A 21,781-nucleotide genomic window follows, 5' to 3' on the forward strand; every position below is an offset into this window, starting at 1 on the left:
CCTGATGTGAGCTGTGCAGGGCATTCTGGCTGTGCTACTGGAGTTGCAAGTGTTGCATGTAGAAGTGTACCTGTAACTGAAGCACAACAGTAATTTATTATGTTGTATTTAAGGCGCCTTGCCTTGGTAATAAAGTTTGTGTGTATTCGAGTGCCTCTGTTGCGTCTCAGCCACTCGCTAGCCAGCATCGCCCCTCACAGTATAGAAATGCTTCTAAAACAGAGCTAAAGAACAAGTTTTAAGAATGCTCCATAAGGGCAACCAATGACTGTAAGCTTAGTTTGAATGTCTGCTGCAGTCTCCCTTTTTGCTTTTGCCCATCCAACCTCTTCTTTGTCCTTCCCAAGCCAAAGCATATTATGCTTGCTTTGCGCTGCAATTTTCCAGCTGCTTTTGAGTGCCCTATACATGGCCATAAAAGCGCTGTGGGCAGTCAAATGCGACGATGAAAGGCCAACCGCTATCTGGCAGACATGCTCAAGACACTGGTTAAGAAAAATGATGTGTACTGTGCGCGGGGCTGCAGCTGCATAATAAATGTATTGGAACATTGCCAATTCCTCATTAAGATCACGAAAATTCAGTCTGCAGGTACTGCAAGCCCTTATGATCACAGTGGCTGTAATGGTGACAGCATTGTGCCCACAAACACCTATATGGCCATTTACATGCACTATGTCCGCATAACAGTTCATATCATTTCTGTATAATACGGACTCTGTTGCATTTATTCATTGCGCAACCTCACATGGCCTTCTTTTCATTTGAGGCCGGTGTTATGATGGAGCTCCCCAAAACTACCGCATGGGGCTTATGTATTAATGCAAATGGGTATTTATTACATTTTTAAAGAACACAGCGCTTCCAAAATGCAGAGGACATCAAGAAAGAAGTTGGCAATGGATGTGTGCAAAGCTGAAAAAGGGCAACTTCTGAAGAAAACGTCCTCATACCAAGACACCTTCACGAGGCCCTAAAAAAGAAGTGGCAGGCAGCACAGGATGAACTGGAAGCTATCAAAAGACAGCTACAAGGCCAGTCTGCACAAGGTGTGCTGCCCACAAGCAGCTGTTGCCACCATCCGTGCAGAAGTCAAAGAACTGCGCAGGCTGAACAGACCTCAACAAAAACATCCATACAGAATGTGTGGAAGAAACTGTCTTAAAGGCAACTTGGAATGTACAAGAAAGGTGTTCTGTTTACGGAGATGTGTCCGCCAAAAATGCCGAATAACTAGCTAGAGGAGCAACCTGTACCACTGGGCATGATGGACTCCAACTTCCCTGTAGCCATCATGCTTCACAAGGCGCAAGTAAAGAAAAATTTTGCACGACTCAATAGGCTCATCCCACATTTGCAGCGCACAGAAGTGATATTCAGCACTGAAAAATCTCAAGCAAGGGCACTTGCACAGGCTTCTTGCATCAAGTCACGGTCAGTGACGAGACGTGCAGATATTGCAAGATGCACGCCGCTGCAAAGTGTGCGCCCCCAGTGGCACCACGAAGGTGAGGATTTCAGCAAGCTCACAGGCCCATCGGATCAAAATTAGGAAGACCTATTTTTATACACTTGCCCAAGATATTGGAACACTTCGACAGCTCCCCAGTGCAGTGTGCCCTTACACATGGAGAGCGAACTGGCAGCCCCAAAAGAGTACGAAGCATCACAGAAATGCAGGGTGATTTAGGTGAGGCTTGCGCCGTACGAACCACAGCTGTGGTAGTGCAGCCCCAACGGTTTGGTAGTAAAGGAGAGCAAAATTTGCCGGTTGGAGATTAAACGTCCATCAATGTGTGGGAAGCGGCCCATAGTAGACGAGAACATCACCATCAACTACCTAGAAGTCCGTGGAAATGAACTAAAGCTTCACAAAAGCCACATTTACAACACGGAGGTGCAAGAGAGCGTGTACGTTGTTGGTGGAAGTCACCGATCTCCACTAGGTTTGCAGGATGGCGCTTTGAGCTTTTCGACCCGCGGTCACCGAAAGTTTGTGAGCGCTTGTCCCCGAAGTCACGCAAACGGCCACCGTTGCAGCCTAGGTAATGCTACGTATGGGAATTTTTCGTTCACATTTTGCAAAAAATGCCAGCTTGTTGCGCCATAAACGGTACAAGCAGACCAGAGAAGTCACCTGAGAAGACGGTACATTTGCAAGTATCATAATATTCTGTACGACGTACATGAATAAGCAAAACGCTCATGCCTTATCAGTGTCACTTCCAGAGCTGTGCCTCTTGTTATGTATATTCCCTCACTCTAAGCTAGCTAGAGGAGGGGGAGGGAGCCGTCGCGTTCGCTTTGAAGCGTGAACTGGATGTCGGGGTGGAGGGAATTTGATGCTTTTCCGAAACTAAACTGCGGTGGTCTACACTGCGCAAAGACTTTGTATGTCCATGTCTTTACATTGTTTACATGTCTGTACGTCTGTATTGTTGTCTGTAGTCGTGTGTCTACACCATTGTTGTGTCTATACCGTTGTTTTGACCTTCCCCTTATGTAACACCCCGCAAGGGCTCCCTGAAGGAAACCTCAACGTTGACGATGCTGAACAACTCAACGGTTCTGCACGTGAAGTGAAAGTGTGTGGTACCCTTTTATTGTACAGTTTATTGTTGTTTTTGCTTGTTGGCCAACGTTAGGCCATCGCTGTTGTTCCTGCTGAAATTGTATGAATGCCCGCCTGCTATGGTCTCACCCGAGACTGGCAGTATTGAAAATAAAAATAAAAAAATTTGCACCAGCGTTCGGTCACAAACCTAAGAAGAGACAAATGAACACCATTCCCGGGCAGCAGACTGTGCTCATGACCGCTTCACAGATACCTGTTTTGACAGAATGGGCACAAGGACTCAGCTACAGCCTGAAACAGTCCACCCATAGTTCTCCTTCCAGGCCAAGTAGTACATTAGAGGGCTAATGATCACATCACGTATTCCCATCTTCGAAATGCCCAGGAAGACTCCCTTTCTAGGGTTTCTGGCAACTATGGAAAGTGTGACCGGACTGGCATCCACACTCCTTGCAGATGCTGCCTCGCTCCATTACTTTCTTACCTACAAGCTTTCGCAAGACCGCATCGATTTATTCTTCGCCGTTGTGCGCGCTAAAGGGGGCCGAAACAGAAACCCCACTGTCTCTCAATTTGTGGCTACGTATAAGTGACTCGTCACGCACCAGGAAACTGCAGTCAAGGGAACTGCACGTCTCTTGACAAGACAAGCATCTTGTACATGAGCACCCAGTTCTGCACCAATGATGCATCTTGTACGTGAGCACCCAGTTCTGCACCAATGATGTTTATCTTAAGCCTGGTTATGTCCACTCCCGGACGAAGGCCACTCCCAAAGATCTCCAGCCACGCCTATCGAGTGCCTGAAGGCCGATAGTGTGATCATATAATCATCGGGAAGCTTTTACCAATCTACTCGAACAGGGTTGCTGAATCCTTGTCTGGTGAGGAAATGCTGTTTTTGTCCCAGGGAGACTCACCAATGGTGAGGGTGCACTGGCCACTGCAAAGCTAAATGGTGTGGAAGGCCCCGTGCAAGGTGTAGACCTGCCCGATAAAGGCGAAATGGATGCCTTAGTGGGGAATCCCCCTGCACTGTCACCCTAACTGGGAAACATTATTGGCTACATGGCAGGGTTTGTTTGCCACATGGTACCACATAGAATTCCCGGCTCGATATGCAACTCAGTCACCACTGCAGAAACATGTTTTAGCACTCCTGAAAACTGGAGGTCTTTCAAAGTAATCATCTGCTACGACCCACACCTGCCACTCGACCAAAAAATCAATTCGGTTGCAGGAGAAGGTTCACAGTGGAGATGTTCCAAAAAAAAGATTGTAGCTGACACTGTGACAGCCAAACTTATGACTGAACTTTCTGGAGTATTGCACACAAACTTTATCCAGAACTGCATGACCATATATTTGAATCTGCAGTTGAGTAATCCCTTGGTGAGCCTTGTGAAATGTTTCAATGGGTGCCATGTGAAGATCAAAATTCACCATGCAGTGAAGCATACAACTGTAAAGATCACTAGGCCTAACATCTGCAAGGAATTGATGAAGCTGATGATTTTCAACCACAAGTAAAGTACCACAACTATGAAAGGGACACTCGATACCCAGTGTGATAAAAACTTTCCGGGAAGTGAACTAAACAAAGTCAAGAACTGCCACACCATGTGATTTATTCTCCAATTAATTGCAATCATTCCACATGTAACGATAAAAGTGGGATTGGATACAGAGACGACCTCAAAGCAACAAGGAACCTAGCACGCCACTTTTGCACTGCGGGAGACATGAAGCAGCGATGTTTCACAGGCCAACATGGTTGGCCTGTGAAACACCGACAGCATTGCAAAGAAGCAAAACCAAAAATGGTTGACGTCATTATGAGCAAGTCATCATTCAGCACCCCTAAACTACTTATTGCGCAGGCGACCTCAATCCTTAAAGCAAAGGATGGTGGAGGAAAATGCAGCACATTTTTGGGGGCTGCAAATGGAAGGTTTTGCTTGTGCAGAGATGAGGTTAGTGTGCGTCTAGGAATCTTGGTATCTGCAGTAAAATCCCAGACACCTCATTCCCAAATGATCAGCGGAGAAGCAAGTACCTAAATGGCAGCACCGGATGCCTCCGTCAGAAATGTACAGTGGCCCTGTGAGCGGCTGCCCCAGTGGATATTTGGCTCCAGCATTGAAATTTTCAGTGTTAAAACGGTGGTGCGCCGTGTGTCACCGCTTCGCGCTGTTTTGAAGTTCATGATTTTTTAATGAGCTGCCCGGCCCAGTGTTGACGCTGAGATTTTGAGGGTCGCACATAAAAGGGTTCAGTGAGGTCCTCACAGGCTGCTCATGCAGTAGCGAGAATTCAGGCTTGTGGTAATCAGAATAGTGGCAGTGGTCAATCCCACGGGATGGATATGTGCCAGGTGAAGATGAAGATGTGGCGAGGGACATGACCGAGATATCCCCCTGACTGGGTATGAGCCATCTTTCTGGTACCACCACCATAACCGAGATCAGAACATGGCGGACAGTGCTGGACTAGATGTGCGCCGGACTGGCCGAGGAACGGACCTTGGGGAAGCGGGACATCCAGTTAAGGTTTGGTTTTAGGGGACGCAGTGTCTTTCTGGGGAACCACGGCCGGGTGCAAGGACCCCCGTACCACAGGCTCAAACATCCACATCAATGTCTACAACTGCCTGTTCAGATTATCGCCTGGTTTCGCCAGAACAGTACACACATAGAAAGATTGCCTGATAGAGGGGTTGTTGGGAGGCCAACACTTGTACGCATATGATGGATGCCTAGTATGATCAAGTTATGAGGTGCAGGGCTAGTCTACAAGTGCCCTGAACACCCTCCATTTCACCAAAAGGTCAGCAGCAATGTTTCGGTCCAGCTCAAGGCCTGGAAGCCGTGCAGTGTCCGGCTGGAGCGTTTCCCTGCAGCCAAGCTTGATCAGGCCCGAAACACAATTGGGGCGCCCCTTTCAGAGTGTCATTTTGACAGAGGGGACCATTCTTTGAAGCTTGTGTAAGTCACTACTGCTGTTTGCTTGACACCTAAAGCTGGGATCCCTTAAGGGTGAGCTGCCGGAGCAATATTCTATGTGAGCTCTGGTTTGGCTCTAGAGCAACTCAAAGACATTCTAGGAATAACCACATTGGAACCCGCCCACCCCCCCTTTACCAAGGCCATGAAAAGCAGCACCATAGCACCATAACAAAACGCACATCTATTTCACTTTCTTCAATGCCTAGAGGGTCAAGGTTGGCGAGATAATTCGCTGTTGGGAAAGGTGTACTACAATCTAATATTCCGGCAATAATACATAAAAGCCATCGGTCGGCCCCCCCCCCCAATTTCACCTTTTATTTCAAATTTGACAAAATTATGGAAGCAATTTCCCCTTCAAGCTATTCCAGTTTATCTGCTATTTCCCAATAAACTTCGGTGGCATGGGAGGGCACCTACATATTTTCCTAAATGGCAACTAAATGTTCTTGAGATGAGAGCTTAGGCCTCTGGCAGCTGTATACACACACACCAGCCAAAAATTCAAAAGCGCCAGGTTAATCGTGGAACGGGCGCACGGATAGCTTTGGGGCTCCCCTGCGCTTCAGTCGCGGGTGACGGACTTGCACAGGAATGTCAGTGGCAATGGTTGTACACCGTTGAGGGTTGGCGTGCTGTACGTAAAAACAGTGGCCAGACTGATTTTGTGAAGCTGGATTGCGTGAACAGCATTGACTAAATAATCCCAGATGGAATGGGAGGCTTAGCGCAAGAAAGACGAGAACGGTGGCAAACGTGACAGGCTAAGCCTCCCATTTAGTATGTACCAACTAGCCCAACTGCACGTTCTGTTAATCCCAGATGGCACTGCCTGCCTAGCTGTCTGCTTTTATAAAACAGTGTGTCTTGATTTGCGTCTTGATCGCAACGCCAGTCAGTGAGCAACATACGGTGTTGAAATGACCTGCATTGCGAGTCCACATGAGGGTGGTCCTAACAAGAGGCAGGCACACTGACCAAACCTTCAGTTGAGGGCAGAGGGTTGTGAAGAGTGCAGCCGCGTCTCAAGGCGAAGACCTCGGTGAACGAGACGAATACTGCTTGCTTCGAGGGTGGACCACTGTGGCTTTTTGGCTCTGTACAGTGGAACAAGCTGGTTGTGAGAGCTCAAAAGACAATGTGCCATAAGCTGCCTCCTCACTACTTGCAGGCAAAGCTTGACAGCTTCATCTCATTTGTGAGGGAAGAGTTGAGCGAGAAGGACGATGACAGCGCGAGCCACACTGCCAACACGGATCAAGTCCCACTGACTTTTGACATCCCGCTTGGATGAAGTGATGCCGAGAGAGGCGAGAAAACCGTTACGGTTGTGACAGCAGTCGCTCTACCTTATCGCGGATAAGCAACCGCCAATGGGTATAAGAGCTTGCTTCTGCTCATAAATCATTCGCTGTTCCGGACCTGGCTGCTGGTCTTCTTGCTCGCCACACTGTGTGACTGCACACGTCACTCCCCACGCAGTCTACAACAAGTTGCGACGAGGATGGGATTGCTGCAGGTGGCTTTCCGAGGCAGCGTTGGCTATCAAAAAGAAGCGTGGCATGCAACCAGGCCAGGACGGCGAACTGGAGCACCCAGCACGCCCAAGGTGCAAAGAAAAGAGTGTTTCGACGAGAAGGCCGAAAGTTGGGACGCGTGTGTGGAACGATTCGAGTTGTACGTGGAGACCGGACGGGAAAAAGATATCTGTATACTTGACAGTTGTAGGTCCAAAGTTGTAGGAAATGTGCAGAAAGCGAAGATGCAGGCCATGATGGTACACCCAAGAGGCGCTGAGGCCCACAGGGCAGCACCACCTACTACCGTCAATGCCGTCATGGCTGCCAGCTGTGTTGGCACTGCGGCAGCGCACCGCAGCGGTGCAGCAGGGCGTGTGGAGACTGCTAGCGCAAGGTAACGGCTGCTGCCGCCAGGTTGCGCAGCACGTCTTCCACAGCATCACCTCCTTGGTTGTGCTGTACGCGTTGCCCCTCGTCCACCTGAAGCAACTGGGTAAAAGGAGCTCGAGCTTGACCAACGCTGGGCCTCCCTTGCCGATCTCCTGTGGCAGCAATGTACACCAAGGCAGCTACGTGGCCAATCGAGCTGCGAGCCTCCCAGGCGGGCCTGCGCCACACTGCCAAAAAGCTCAGACGGGTCCGCCCTGCTGCAGCGCTTCCGTGGCCACCCAAACTCGCAGATGGGCATGCTACTACGCGTCTACGAGGAGGACACCGTGGCGCCGCAGCGACCTCCTCAGAAGCCTCCACCACCCGGCACGGGAGAGGCCCTGGACATCACCACCAGGCTGCCCGGGGGTGCGCAGCAAGAGGAACACTGCTGCATTACCAAAGACGACGCGCCTCCCCTGGCCTGTGCCCACTGACCCGAACCCGAAACACTGGAGCACCTGGTCCTGCCCCCAGTATGCAGCACACGGAGCAGTGGGACAGCCCAGCACTCCGGCATCTGGGACAGCCCAGACAAAACCTCCAAAACCTGCTGCTCCGACGGGTCCTGCCACCGCCCGTTGGGAAGTGTTTAACCACCTTCTGACACACCTCGAGGCTGCCGGACTCACCCAGCGGCTGTAGCGAAGGCTGCTGAAGAACAAACACTTGCGCCGCTGCCGTCGATAACGCCCTTTTTTTCCCTCCCTTTCTCTTTGATATCTTTTCTATTCTAGCCCTCATCTTTTATCCCCTCTTGCCCCTCCCCTCGCACTGGGTTGTATGCAGGTGAGCTCCCTGCTGAGCTCAATATCCCCAGCGCACTTTCCTCTGCCCACATCCACTGCACAATTACCCTCTAGCCTAGCCAATCCGATGGACGAAGAAAAACATTGTGTGCCGTCTAGTGTAGTGTGCATGCCAGCTGTAACACTACAGAACCCGCCGCGGAGTTGGGTGAGTTGTAGTGACTGTGGCAAAATTGTGTTTTGTGCAAGATCCCTCGCCAAACTTTCCCAACCCCCGATTGCCCATGCTGTCATCTAAGGAATTTCTACGTGACCTTATGAGTTAGGGTTTTTTTTCCTTAGTTTTTATTTATGCATTACGGTCTGCTCAAAACCTGAGCGAATATGTTTCGTATGCCCAAACACATCACCACTTATCTTCTGGATTTTGTACAGATCAAGGTGGAGTGGCACTATGTTCTTGTATCCGCACTGCAAGCATCAAACAAGGCTTTTCGTCTCGAGCTAAATGAGTGTACTACAATTCCACTGGTTGCATTTTTGAGCAAATACGTTTTGAGCAAATGCATTTTTGAGCAAAAATGCCCGTAACAATGCCCCGTCAAGGTTTAAGGAGTACCGACACCAAATTTTGACGCCTAAAAAATGATATAATTGGCTTCAGTAGTTTGTACAGATGCCTCACAGAAATTTTTGCAGCGATCCGAGGCCGGAATCACATCGAAAATCAATGTTGATTGTCCTGGCCGCGAGATTCCAAATCGGCAGCACTAGCGAAATCGCTTTCAGCGTGACAACACATTGACCGGCGGGTCTGGCCAGTTCAGGGTGACGTCATATAGTCGTTTTCAGAACCCGAAACAATAGCCTGCGCTGCTGTTGTCGGTGGTCTTCGTTTGGGCAGGAGACGTGGGTGTACCTCCGTGAGCAATGCTTGTAAACTTTGCACACTTTACGTGTTCGACGTCCGTAGGACTGCTGCCGCCTTTGGGCATAGCGGAGGAAGGGAGATTGAGAGATAAGAAGTGCAGGCTGAGTGGCCGCGCGCATTGCCGCCCCCACTTCTCTTAATGGCCGCCGCCATAATTGGTTTTTCTTGGGTGGGAAAGCGGCTTCCCTTTTTGGACGCCTCGGAATGACGCACCCTTGAGTGCTTCGGAGGTCACCATGTCACTCTCACAGTGCCTATGCCGGGACTACGTCCTTTGTAAGCGCCACCCCTGCTTCTCTTTGTGGCCGCCGGCCTAGTTCTGAAGAGCCCGGCTCCCGTCTGCGACTGAGCTGCAACTGACACCGGCAGAGTACCTGGATCGGTTCGAGAGTGCCACTAAAAGAAAAGACGACACTTGGGCACAGTTTACTTCTCGGGTGAGAACGTATTTTGCGTACTACCTACAGGCGAGGGGGGCAGACTCCAAGGAGACCCTAACTGAACTAATAGTAGCAGACCAGATTAAGGCTAGTCTCAGCGCCGAGGGCCTCGAGTACGTGCGGCTTAGAGAAGGGGAGAGTTGGCTGAAACCAACCGAGGTGGCGAAGGTGCTTCAAACATTCGAACAGGCGAAAGGAAAGGGGCGTGCTTCGAAACCAAGAACGCCTCATGCAGACCCTTTTCCACCGAAACGGGCGAACGCAGACAGAGGAGTTACGCGGTGTTACCTGTGCCGCGGGCAAGGTCACCTCGCGAAAAATTGCCCCCACACCCACCGCTGGAAAAGGAGGGCCACACCGCCCCCCAAACACGCAGGCACAGAGAGTTCAGACAATAGCTGTAGCAGCGAGCGGGGGGACGACACGCGCAAGGCAGGTCAAAGCTGCAGGTCGTTCAGCTCGTCTGTGGAGAGCAGCGTTTGGAGGTGGTACTGGATACGGGCAGCGAAATCACCGTAATTCGTGAAAGTTTGTTGGCCCCTTTGTCGAGCGAACCATCCGGCGCGGTCAGGCCGACGCCAGCTTCCGGGAAAGCTGTCGAAGCAAAGCTAGCCGCATTACCCCTGGGCATGAGTGTGCCAGGGGCGGTGAGGGCGCCTGAAAAGGCTGAGATGTTATGCTCTCTTATGGACGAACTAGCCGAAGGAGTAAATTGCTTACTTAGTAGGGAGGGCTGGGAGCTTCTCAGGGAACATAACTACGAGCGCGCACCACTCGCGACGGCAGATCCTAGGGCGAAAAGTAGCGCCGACGCGTTCGACAAAGAGCAGGACGAAAGCGGCAAGCTTGCATGCGACGCTAACGCCCAGCAAAGGAGCATCCATCAGTGGAGAAAATCCCCGATGCGTTAGACGCGGCCCATCCAGCCAGCCAGAGAAACGCTCTCCAGACTTCCCAGACAAATGACGAGAGCTTAACGAAGGCGTGGGAAGATGCCAAGGTTGGCAAGTCGGGCATGTTTGTGGAAGACGGAATCCTCTTTCACTGGGACTCTATAGCTGGAACCAGGGTGAGGCAACTGGTACTTCCCAGAGAGGGATGAAAAGAGGTACTCCAGCTAGCCCACGAGTCAATGTGGGGGGGACACCTGGGGGTAAAAAAGACCAAAACAAGGATAAAGTACAGCTCCTACTGGCCCGGCATGGAGATGGACGTGTTGGAGCATTGTAAATCCTGCCCGTCAGGTGCGGTCAGTTAGAAGTCAGAGCGACAGGGTGCCAATTACACCTATGACAAGGCCCGAACGCCCCTTTCAGGTGGTAAATAGGGACGTGATAGGCCCGATTGACACGCCATCCGCGAGGGGACACCGCTACGCACTATGCCTGGTGGACCTGTGTAGCCGCTGGCCAGAAGTGGTATGCCTGCGCTCCTTAACCGTGAAGGCAACATGCGATGCCTTGCTCGACATTTTCAGTCGTACGGGCATTCCGGAGACCATCTGTTCCGACCAGGGAACCAACTTTAAGTCCCAGCTCACACAGATGATATTGCAGAAATTGGGGTGCACCCCCAGGTTTTCTACCCCAGACCACCCAGAGAGCAATGGGCTGGTAGAGAGATGGAACCGGGTCCTCAAGAATATGCTGTTTCACGTGATTCAAAAGGACCCCAAGAACTGGGACAAGCTGATACCATTCGTGTTGTGGGCGTACCGCGAGGTACCTCACAAAACCACTGGGGTAGCGCCTTTTCGATTGCTCTACGGGAGAAACCCGACGGGCCCACTCGCTATTCTCCAGCAAACGTGGACAGGAGAGGTGGCGATACCGGTAACACTGAGAGAAAAGCCGGCGAAGTACCTCGCACAGCTAAAAGAACAGCTGGAGGGGGCAGCGGGTGTCACCGGGCTCACAAGTGCCACGCGGCAGGGCAGTTATGCCGACGCGTATAATCACACCGCACGAAACAAAAACTTCAGCGTAGGCGATTACCTTTCGCTGTTAGTAGTTCATATAGTTTCTGTAAGAGGGACCAAACCTTGTTTTAAGATTTACAAAGAATAATGTGGCAGTTTATACACTATCTCCTGTGTCATGCAAGAAGGGAGGGAGATGAGAGAAGAGCCAACGAGGCCAGATAGAAGCTCAGTAAATGTCACTAAGCCTAGCCAAGCATAGAAATTCAAGGCCTGTCCGGGACATTTTAAATTCAAGGGTTTCCAAGGCTTCAAAAATGACACTACCGAAATCAAGGTCTTTCAAGGACCACTATAAACCCTGTATTTGCAAAGGATGGGTATTCGTGAATCTGTAGGTCTTTCCCATGGTGTTTATGCATTGTGTAACAACCATTTCTGTTGGGTGCTTGCTTGCACCTTTTGTGAACATCTGCATTGGTACTGGTATGTCTTTGAAGAAAGGGAGTTATGTTATCCATTCGCTCCATCAGTAATGCCTCAATCTTGCCTGTTCTGTAGTTCGCATCTGCTATTGCGCGGTTCTGTGACGATGTCCCGTCGGCAGAGCTACACCGCCCACTTTAAGCGTCAAGTTATACATTTCGCCGAGAACTCCAACAACTGCGCTGCTCAATGCGAGTTCAACGTAAATGAGAAGTTGATTAGGGGTTGGAGGAAGCAGTGGGACCGACTTTTTGTGTGCAACGGGCGGCGTCGTGCTTCTCACGGCCCAGCCACCGGGAGGCACGACGCCCTCGAGAAAGAAGCAAGGCTTCACGTGGAAGACGAGCGTGCAAAAGGCCTGCACGTGTCCTGCGAGGACATTCGGACCAAAGCCTGGCAGTTGGCGCAGCGAGATGGAATCAGCCGGTCAGCATTCAAAGCCAGCCGGTGCTGGGTCCAAAAGTTCATGCGGCGCAAGGGACTGTCCCTTCGTTGTAGAACGACAATCTGCCAGCGTCTGCCAGCAGAATATGAGGAACGGCTGGTGGGGTTCCAGTGGTATGTGATCCAGCTCCGTCGTCAGATGGACTGCATCCTCGGACAGATCGGGAACGCTGACCAAACCCCGGTATATTTCGATATGCCCAGTCGCGGTACAGTCACCACGAAAGGAGCCAAGGACGTGCGCCTGATCACAACAGGTCATGAGCACACGCGGTTTACAGTAATGCTGTGGTGCATGGCAGATGGGAGGAAGCTGCCGCCCTGCATAGTGTTTCGATGGAAAACAATCCCAAAAAACGAGCAGTTCCCCAGGAATGCGATCATCCACGGGAATGAAAAAGGCTTTACGAATGAGACGATGGTGAAAGAGTGGTTTAAGACGGTTTGGATGAAGCGACCGAGAGCAGACTCGCACCTTCCAAACATGCTGGTCTTGGATTCGTTCAGAGGCCACATGTGCTCCTACAGAAGGCCAACACGGACCTGGTCGTCATACCTGGCGGTACGACGTCCCAGCTGCAGCCACTGGACGTCGCCGTCAACAAGCCATTCAAGGACCGTGTCGCCAAGTTCTACAAAGAGTGGCTCGCGAAGGACGATGCCGCCATGACACCGACGGGACGACGCAAGAAGGCACCCCTGAGCGAAGTTGCGACGTGAGTCAAAAATGCGTGGGATGACCTGCCAGAGGAGATAATCCAGACTGGCTTCAAGAAATGCTGAATCTTGAATGCGCCCGATGGCACCGAGGACGACGTCATTTGGGATGCCGAACACGCCAGCGAAACATCTCATGACAGCTTTCCCGACACTTCCGACGATGAGGCTTGTCACTAGCGAGATGTAGTGGCTAAGGTGAGCCGATTGTAAATAAAGGTGTGCTGTCATGTTGAAATTTTTCTGTTTCTTAAAAAATATGCGTAGACCTACATTCGAATAATTTTTTTTTTATTTCTCGAAAGGCACTATGTATAGGGGTCGACTTATATTCGTGGTTGACCTATTTTCGAGTAAATACGATGCTTCAAATATATATTTAATTTCCAATTTTGTTGTCCATCTATTCATCTCATTTCATATTCACCTCATACTTCATTTCATTTCATATACATCTCACTTCCTTTCACCTCATACATCTCATCTCGTGTGCATGTACATCTCATTTTTTAGTACCCAATGAGCATCCTGCTGCCACAGCACTTTCAATGGTGACGAACGTGCCACCTCTGGACGTGCCAAAGGAGTGCAGTGCTTTGTGCACAGAGCTTGCAGATAAGCTTGAAGCTCTTAAAAAAACATGGGGTTGAAAAGGAAGCTGGAGAAAGGGTATAAGCCGAGTGCAAAAAGCTGAATTCCCGACTCTTGGCGGTGGAAAGCCTGGAAAACAGCATTGTTATGTTCGAGCACCCTTCTTAATTGGCAAAGATCGCCAGCTGCTCGTTTTGCGGTCGTTCGTTTTTCTTTTCCCGCCTTTTTGGGACGAGGAGATGAACGGGCAGAGCGGAACGCAACGATGGAGAAGCGTTTTCTTCGTGTAGTCGGGGGGGAAGGGGGGCGCATGAGGCAGGTTCCGAGAAGTGACGCGCCTGGCACTCCCGTTCATTGTTGTAATGATGCCGGGGACGCTCGAAGTCGGCCCGGCGCCATGACCGCAGCCTTGAATGGGTACTGCGCCGCCCCGCAGAGCAGCGCTGCGGGGGTGCAGCCGGAGCGCGCTAGCGACGAGGGTCCAATCGCACGGTGAAACGAAGTGTCAAAGTAATGGCCGGGAGCGAGGGGGTCAAGATTTATAAGTGTGTGTCGCTACTGTCTCCGGCGGACGGGTAACTCTGCTGCCTTTGGTTTCAAGAATCGTTCAGAGCCGAAAAGTCAGAATGCCAGACGCGCACTGTGTTCGGCACGTGGTGGCAGTAAATTACGGGTTCTGGAGACCCGGGGACAGCACTGCCGCCTTTGTCCTTTGCTTCCCTGCTCCGGTACGCATTTTGTCAAACGTCCATGTCCAGCCACCCCATAGAGGGCTAGGCTGTAGAACACGGGTTCGCACTCATGGCGCAGCGGGGTTTCCGTCAACCGTCATCTTCGCGGAAGTCGAGTGTCAGACGCGGTAGATTCTGTGCTCAGTCGCAGAAAAGGGGAATTTATGACCTTAAAGGCTTCGGCGTTGTAAGAGGCACGCGTTCTTCGAAGCGGCTTGTTTACCGCTCGACTGGGTTTGTGCCGTTCTATTGTGTTCCATTTTGGTTTGTTTGCTGCTCGAACCCGTGTGGGGAGAGAGCGTTGGGTCACGTGAGGGGGAATTAATGTATCCGTGATTGGGTGTAATTGTGGCCAATGAGTGCTGATTTTGAACCATTTTGGGAGGGATTTTCACTCTTTCTTAAACGCCCACTTTAGAGGCGGGGTTTTTGGGATCAAAAACGGAGTGTTGTGGATTGTTTAGGGTCGGTCAGAGATCAGGAGATCTGAGAGATCAGGTCGATCGAGAGGCGAGGCGAGTCTCGCAGGTTGCGGGCTCGGCTCAATGTTGAGTGGCTAATACATGCCCTGTACATAGTTGTACTTGTAAATAAACTGTAAATATTCCTTGAAAAGTCAGTCGTCTGCTACGTGCCCTTGACTAACGAGCCATCTATCGTCGACTACGACATCATCGACGAGCGATCGATCCACATCAACGTCCATCGTCACATCGTCGTCTTTGTCAACTGGTGCCGTGACCAGGATCGGTCGAGATGGCTTTTGGCGGACGACGGGGCAGCTACTTCAAGGAGGGGGCGACATCCCAGTGAGAGGCCCCAGGAAGCGGAGTCTCCAAGGCTGCGGCAGAACCCGGGGTTCAGCGAAGGAAAGTCCGAGAGTTCGAGCAGAGCTTGGGACAGGAAAGAGAGCTGCAACGGGAGCGGAGTCTCCACGGCTGCGGCAGCACCCGGCGTCATCGAACGAGACGTTCGAGCGTTTGAGCTGAGACTCAACGGAGCGACAGATTGGTGCGAGGCTTCGGGGGCGACGCTACGACCGGCCGTCGAGAAGCGAGCGGCAGCACCGGCAATGCCAGGCGGGACGCGGAGGGAACACAGGTGGGCCCTGATTTGTTTCCTCCGGTTTCATGATGGCACCCACCACACGATCCCAGGAGCAACAGGGGGAAAGGTTGACGAATCAAATTCTTCTAATCGGACAGATTTGAGCGATCCGTCAGTGGTGACAGGGCAACAGGCAGTAGCGAGCGGCGGTACCAGCGACGCCGACACTGAAGCTGCAGATTGAACTTGAAAGATTGAGGCAGCAGAACGGTAGCATGGACAGCGGCAATAGGCCAAATTTGAAAGGATGGGCAGATTCACTACGGGCAGTCCTTGCGCCGATGCCGGAATCCGATGAGCTCGTGGCCGCATGGTTCCGCAGCGCTGAGAACATGATCCGTACTTGGGATATTCCTAATGAGGCTGCAGGATCAATCATTGTCCCGTTCCTAAATGAAAGGAGCCGGGCGCTGATTGCAAACAAGTCGGATGGTCGAAGGCTTTTGTTTGAGGAAGTCCGCGATGTCATTTTAGAGGAACTAAAAATGACTCCCGAAGAATACAAACGCAGGCTCTACGGTTGCAAAAAGGGAAATGAGACATGGGGCCAGTTTGTCACTAAGCTTGAAGGGCTGTTAGATTACTACTTGCGAAGCCGCAACGTTCGTTCTCTCGAGGAGCTGCGATCTCTGCTCGTAGTAGATCGGGTTAAACAGCTGATGAATGACGAACTACGTTCGTTCATTCGTCAGCATGAAACGAAGGACTGGTTGAAACCAAAGGAGGTTGCATCGCTTGCGGAGAAATTTGAAGACAGCAGGCCGAGGCATCGCGTGGTAAACCAGCGGAGCGGTGACTCGAACGGGGCACGCGAGGGGAGTCAGCGGGAGTTCGCAGACAAAAACAAGAGAGGCGAGTTGAGAAACCCTCCGAAGTGTTTCAGCTGCGGCCGAATTGGTCACATGCAGTGGAGCTGCCCGCAGGAGAGGAGAGGAGAACCGCCTCCGGAGCGACCGAATAAACCGCATTCTTCGAAACTAACCGCGAGGGCACACTGTGACCCGGGGGGCGTGTTGGAGTGTGGAGTGAGCAAGGGGGTGCCGCTACCTAAGCTGACATGGATCGAGCTAACCTCTGGGAAGACCCCGTTTAGAGCCCTTTTGGACTCTGGGGCAGAGATAACAGTTGTGAGAAGGGACCTGATTCCAGACGCCGCAAGTGAGAAGGGGTCGGGGAAACTAACGATGCGTGGGGCATTTGGGCATGCAGTAGAGGCAGACCTCATGTACGTTCCTTTGAGCTTGAGTACCGGTGAGGGTAGCGTGAACCCGCAGTTGTTAACGCTTTGCGCGGTGACTAACGAGTTGGCGGAAGGGGTGGACGCGATCCTTACACCCGACCTTTACAATGAGCTCAGGCAGGCCAAGGAAGAAGTCGATGATCTAGCCGCTAGGATTGTACAGGCTGAGAAAGACATGGCACAACGGGAAAGTGTGGGGCACGTGAAAATCTACTACTACTACTATGTATATTTTATTGGCGCAAGGGCGTCTGAGGCCAAAGAGCGCCAAGACAATGTTTGTTTTGTCACATTTGTTGAAATGCCATGGCGATGATTGTGATGTGCTTGATAAAAATAGTGTATATATGGGTGTAAAGGGCCCTTACTCTAAGAAGCGAAGATGAATAAGATGAGAGGTAACAGTGACGATGTTTATGTGTGTGCTGGGAGCACCATAACATAACAGGGATGGCGGTGACGTCCCTGGCACGTTATGAAAACGCTCAGAACCGCCCTCACTATTTGCATTGGGTGGCCCTGATGTCACACATGGTATGAGATGAGTGCTAAAAATCCAATGTCAGCGAGATAGGCTAAAAGGCGTTCACTTCTAATCGGGGGTTGATCAGATAAAAACAAGGATGGGTGTAAGGGTATCGTGTAGGAGTATAGTTCTGGGAAGTGTCGTTTCCTTGCGTCATGGTATGCCAGCATTCAATCAATACATGGAGGACTGTAAGTCTTCGTCCGCATTTCTCACAAGATGGTGGTGGGGTTCCGTTTAAAAGATATGAGTGGCACGTGAAAATCACCCTAGAGCCCGAGGAACGCGAGCGCAATGAAGAAAGCGGAGAAATAGCGCAGGCTGCCGCAGTCGACACACTGCCACGGGAGAATGAGGCTGAGGTGAGGAGAGCATTTGTGAAAGAGCAAAGGGACGACAGTTCGCTGTCACAAATGTAGGAGCAGGCGCGAACGGTAACACATGGGATGGTGATAGAAGATGGCCTTCTCTTCCACCTGGAGGCGATCGATGGTAGACGGTGTAAGCAGCTTGTTCTGCCGGAGTCGCGCCGCAAGGAGGTACTTGTACTAGCGCATGACAGGCCATGTGGCGGGCATTTCTCGCAAAAGAAAACAAAACAGCGGATCCGGAGCGCATTTTTCTGGCCAAACCTGGCGGGAGACGTTAAGAAATATTGTCAGTCTTGCTATTCATGCCAGATGTTCTCTAACCGGAGGATAACGGATCGAGTTCCGATAACCCCTTTGGCAAGACCGCAAGAACCGTTCGAAGTGGTCTATCTGGACTGTATCGGTCCAATCGAACCGACTTCAGCGCATGGGCACAGGTATGCCCTGTGCCTCATAGACCTGTGCACCAGGTGGCCCGAAGTTATTCCGCTCCGCTCTTTGACAGCCCAGGCGACGTGCCAGGCGCTCCTTGAAGTGTTTTCCCGGTTTGGTACCCCACAGCTGATCTGCTGCGATCAAGGTACAAATTTCACCGCTACACTGACAAGGGAGCTCGCTGAACGTTTGGGAATCAGGATGCGATTTTCGACACCGGAACATCCACAAAGCAATGGCATAGTGGAAAGGTGGAACGGCAACTTTAAGACCATGCTAAGGCATGTAATGCTTGAAAGGGGGCGCGAATGGGATCGCCTAATTCCATGCATGCTGTGGGCCACATGAGATCACCGGTACTTCGCCGTTTCAGATGATGTACGGCCGGGTGCCGCAAGGCCCCCTGAGTATATTACAACGAACATGGTCAGGGGAGTGGTCGCCGCCTGCCGGGGTCAACAAAGTAGCTACGGAGTATCTAGTGGGGCTCCGGCAGCAGATGTCGGAGGCGGCGCGAGCGGTGGACGAGCGAATAGAAGGTGTACAGCGGGCATACGCCGAGAAATATAACCTGAGGGCACGCTCAAAGGAGTTTAGCGAGGAGGAGCAGGTTTTGGTCCTAGATGCCAATCCGCAGAATAAGATGCACCCCAAATGGATCGGGCCGGTCAAAATTAAAGAACGTAAGCGCCCTGACAGCTACGTGGTGCAGTTTGAAGACGGAACGGAGCGCTGGGTGCACGCAAATCGTTTGCGAAAGTATTACGTCCGTACAAACAACGTAGGCGTAATATTCGAGGAAGACGCGGAATTTGGAGAGGTAGAAAGTACCGCGTGCTCTGGAAAAGGCACAAGTAAGATACTCAAGGTGTTGCGTGAGGCAAACCATTTGACGAGCGAGCAAGCCGAGGAGCTTGGCCGAGTCATCATGCGATATGATGAGGCGTTTTCCGAAAAACCAGGCAGGTGCGCGCTAGGTGAACATAAGATCAGAATAGTGCCCGGTGGAGTACCCGGAAAGGCGTACCCATATAGAGTCCCAGTGGCACTTCGACCCGAGGTTGACCGACAGATTGATGAGCTTAGGGAGTGGGACCTGGTGTATCCCGTAGCTAGTAGCTGCGCGCACCCGATTGTGTGTGTAGCCAAGAAAGATGGCTCCGTCAGGCTATGCATTGATTATCGTCAGCTGAATGCTGTCTCGGAGGTTGACAACTTTCCGATGGGAAAGGTCACGGAGTTGCTGTTCGAGGTAGCCAGGGCTCGGTACGTGACGATTTTGGATATGACACGGGGGTACTGGCAGATACCGGTAGAGGAGAGCTCCCAGAGATACACCGCTTTTGCAACGCCTAAGGGGTTGTTCGCTTGGAAGGTGATGCCATATGGGCTTCGCAATTCGGCCGCCACATTTCAGCGTGTCATGAATGAAACCCTGCAGGAACATAGAGGGTATGCCTGTGCATACATTGACAATGTGGCAGTGTATTCGGAAACGTGGCAGGAGCACCTCGAGCACATCGACGCGGTCCTAGCGACTATTGCTGGGGTTGGGTTCACAGCTAATCCAGCTAAATGCAAATTTGCGGAGTCAAAGGTCCGGTACCTCGGTCATGTGGTCGGATCGGGTATTCATTCCCCTGACCCGGAGAGGGTGGAAGCCAGTTTGCAACTCAAGGCACCGGTAACCAAAAAGGACCTGCGTAGTGCGTTAGGGTTATTTAACTACTACTGCGAATACATCCCCTCCTACTCGAAATTGGTGCTTCCATTGACCGATTTGAACCGCCGAGTCCCAAATGCGATTCCTTGGAACGAGGAGGCAGAGAGTGCATTCAATGCGGTCAAACATGCGTTGAGCAGCTTGCCTATGCTAACTGTACCCGAGGTGGGTAAAGAGTTTATTTTGACAACTGATGCGTCTGAGATGGCGGTTGGAGCATGCCTAGCGCAGGAGACCGACGGGGAAGAAAGGCCCATTGCGTTTCTCAGTAAGAAGCTCACTCCCCAGCAGGCAAAGTGGTCAGCCATTGAGAGAGAGGCGTTTGCGGTCGTGTGGGCACTTGGTCGTTTGGATACATGGCTATTCGGCGCGAAGGTCAAAGTAGTCACCGATTATAATCCGTTGACATACCTGACGCGCTCTACGTTGTCAAGCGCTCGCCTAACCCGCTGGAGTCTGGCCCTGCAGAAATATGATCTGCAGTTCTCTCACATCAAAGGGTCGTTAAACAAATGTGCTGATGCCCTGTCACGGTTGGAGAGCTATAATTGAGAGCCGCGTGATGGCGAAGCTCAGGGGAGATCTGTCCGAATAAAGCGGGAAATCTTAAACCTAGGGTGGGGCCTTCAATGCCCGTTGGCAGTAAAAGTGTGGTGACCGCCTTCATGGAGCATGGAATGTACAAGTGGGGCCCACCTTGTGAATGTGTGGAGCTGTGGGCACTGGACCGTTTGAACGGTGTGTGTTGTGGTTTGTGAAAACGTTTTTGTGCGCGTGCGCGAAGAGACGATGAGAACGTTATCCAGTGTTGTAGGAGCACCTGTGTTATTGCGGGAGTATGTGCTTGGTGTTGTTTACACCATCCGTAATATTGGTTGCCTCTTCTGTATCAAGGGAGCACGCTACGGTTGTAATGTAGCCTGCGTATTCAGCGGTGTTGTTGCACTCATTGGGTGTCTTTAGGGCATGTTAGTAGTGCCTTGCACACGATCAGTAGAGGAGGTGTCGGTTGTGTGCAGCGTATAACGCCACGGTATTTTTTGTTTGGGGAACGATGCGGGGTGTTTATGTTGTAGCACGTGCTATGAGTGATTGTTTTTTTTCGTTTTTGTGAAATGAGGTTTCTTAAACCGGCGGCAAAAATTAATATTGTCCGTACAGCAAGTGTACGGACAACATTCTTGGTGGGGAGGTGTTATGTTCGAGCACCCTTCTTAATTGGCAAAGATCGCCAGCTGCTCGTTTTGCGGTCGTTCGTTTTTCTTTTCCCGCCTTTTTGGGACGAGGAGATGAACGGGCAGAGTGGAACGCGACGATGGGGAAGCGTTTTCTTCGTGTAGTCGGGGGGGAAGGGAGGCGCATGAGGCAGGTCCCGAGAAGTGACGCGCCTGGCGCTCCCGTTCATTGTTGTAATGATGCCGGGGACGCTCGAAGTCGGCCCGGCGCCGTGACCGCAGCCTTGAATGGGTACTGCGCCGCCCCGCAGAGCAGCGCTGCAGGGGGTGCAGCCAGAGCGCGCTAGCGACGAGGGTCCAACCGCACGGTGAAACGAAGTGTCAAAGTAATGGCCGGGAGCGAGGGGGTCAAGATTTATAAGTGTGTGTCGCTAGTGTCTCCGGCGGACGGGGAACTCTGCTGCCTTTGGTTTCAAGAATCGTTAAGAGCCGAAAAGTCAGAATGCCAGACGCGCACTGTGTTCGGCACGTGGTGGCAGTAAATTACGGGTTCTTGAGACCCGGGGACAGCACTGCCGCCTTTGTCCTTTGCTTCCCTGCTCCGGTACGCATGTCGTCAAACGTCCATGTCCAGCCACCCCATAGAGGGCTAGGCTGTAGAACACGGG

This window comes from Haemaphysalis longicornis, unplaced genomic scaffold, assembly GCF_048455015.1.
Source record: "Haemaphysalis longicornis isolate Haplotype H1 unplaced genomic scaffold, Haemaphysalis longicornis Haplotype H1 scaffold_4, whole genome shotgun sequence".
NCBI classification, from domain to species: domain Eukaryota; kingdom Metazoa; phylum Arthropoda; class Arachnida; order Ixodida; family Ixodidae; genus Haemaphysalis; species Haemaphysalis longicornis.